Raw genomic sequence first — 2,087 nt, forward strand, 5'->3', positions numbered from 1 at the left:
TGATCCTATTGGGGAATATCCCAAATTTTGGGGACTTTCCCGGATTTTTGGGGGCGTCCCGGATTTTTTGGGGTCTCCCCAAATTTCGGGGGTCCCCCCTGACGCCCCCTTGCGCCCCCCAGGGCTGGCGCTGTGCCTGGGGGTCGCGGGGCGGGCGCTGTGGCGGGGGTGGCGCCGGCGCAGCACCAACAGCATCAGCTTCAGCAACGCCGCCTTCCGGAAAGATCCGGAACACCTGGAGGGGGCGGGGCTCGGCGAGACCCAGGTGAGCGCCTGGGGAAGGGGGCGGGGCTTGGGGAGACAGGTGAGGGGACCCCCCGCAGGTGACCCCAGCTTTGCTTCCACCAGTGGCCGCTGACGGCTGAGGACGACGAGCCCTGAGGGTCCGGGGAGACGAGACCCCCCTGGGGACACCTGGGGACACCTGGGGACACCTGGGGACACCTGGGGACACCTGGGGACACCTGGGGACACCTGGGCACACCTGGGAACACCAAAAAACACTTGGAGACACCTGGGTGTACCTGGGAATACCTGGGGACACCTGGATGCACCTGGGGACACCTGGGTACACCTGGATGGACACCTGGGTACACCTGGGCATACATGGGTGCACCTGGGCACACCTGGATGGACACCTGGGTGTACCTGGGAACACCAAAAAACACCTGGAGACACCTGGGTGTACCTGGGAACACCAAAAAACACCTGGGCACACCTGGATGGACCTGGATGGACACCTGGGGACACCTGGGTGTACCTGGGAACACCTGGGCACACCTGGATGGACATCTGGGTGCACCTGGGGACACCTGGGAGCACCTGGGAACACCAAAAAACACCTGGGAACAACTGGGTGCATCTGGGGGACATCTGGGAATAGCTGGGTGCACCTGGATGGACACCTGAATGCACCTGGGAACACCCAAATGCCTCTGGGAACATCTGGATGGACACCTGGAGACACCTGGGGACACCCAACCACACCTGGACGAGGCCGTGCGCACCTGGACGTGAGTGCAGAGACACCTGGGCACACCTGAACCCACCTGGACACACCTGTGCACACCTGGACACACTGGTCCTTGGGGATCATACCTGTCTGTACCTGTCCTCACCTGCTCTCACCTATGTTCTCATCTGTGTTCTCACCTGTTCCCATCTGTCCATACCTGTTCTCACCTGTCCGTTCCTGTCCTCTCATTCCTCTGCTCTGCTCTCACCTGTCTGTACCTGTTCTTACCTGCCTACAGCTGTGCTCACCTGTTCTCACTTGTCTGTTCCTGCTCTCACCTGTCCTCTCATTCGTCTCACCTGTTCTCACCTGTTCGTACCTCTGCACACCTGCTCTCACCTGTGTCCTCACCTGTGTTCACCTGTTCTCACCAGTCCATACCTGTGCTCACCTGTCTGTGCTGCTCTCACCTGTCCATACCTGTCCGTACCTGCTCTCACCTGTTCTCTCATTCCCCTCACGTGTGCTCACCTGTGTGTACCTGTCCATACCTGTTCTCACCTGTGTCCTCACCTGTCCTTCCCTCTGTTCTCACCTGTTCTCACCTGTCCACACCTGTGCTCACCTGTCCGTGCTGCTCTCAACTGCCCGTACCTGTGCTCACCTGTGTTCTCACCTGTTCTCCCCCGTGCTCACCTGTCCTCTCCTGTCCATATCTATTCTCACCTGTGCTCACCTGTCTGTACCTGTGCTCACCTGTGTTCTCCCCTGTGTTCACCTGTGCGTGCTGCTCTCACCTGTGCACACCTGTCCATACCTGTCCTCCCCGTGTTCTCACCTGTTCTCACCTGTCCATGCTGCTCTCACCTGTTGTCACCTGTGTTCTCACCTGTCCTCCCCTGTCTGTTCCTGTTCCCACCTGTGCTCACCTGTCTGTACCTGTGCTCACCTGTGTTCTCCCCTGTGTTCACCTGTCTGTACCTGTCCGTACCTGTGCTCACCTGTCCATATCTATTCTCACTTGTTCTCACCTGTCTGTGCTGCTCTCACCTGTCTCTTCCTGTCCTACCTGTGCTCACCTGTGCTCACTTGTCTGTTCCTGTGCTCACCTGTGCGTGCTGCTCTCACCTGT

At 59.1% G+C, this 2,087-nt stretch overlaps 1 long non-coding RNA gene across 1 annotated transcript in view; it reads left to right on the forward strand.

Annotated features, from left to right (window-relative positions):
- The window catches only part of LOC121348552, a 2,278-nt gene extending 1,856 nt beyond the window's left edge, over positions 1 to 422 (forward strand). The window contains exons 3-4 of the long non-coding RNA XR_005954377.1: positions 123 to 265; positions 349 to 422. This is a non-coding gene — a long non-coding RNA (uncharacterized LOC121348552). The remainder of the gene's footprint in view (positions 1 to 122; positions 266 to 348) is intronic.
- The last annotated feature ends 1,665 nt before the right edge of the window (positions 423 to 2,087 follow it).

This window comes from Pyrgilauda ruficollis, unplaced genomic scaffold (assembly GCF_017590135.1).
Source record: "Pyrgilauda ruficollis isolate IOZ18807 unplaced genomic scaffold, ASM1759013v1 scaffold1264, whole genome shotgun sequence".
Taxonomy (NCBI): Eukaryota; Metazoa; Chordata; class Aves; order Passeriformes; family Passeridae; genus Pyrgilauda; species Pyrgilauda ruficollis.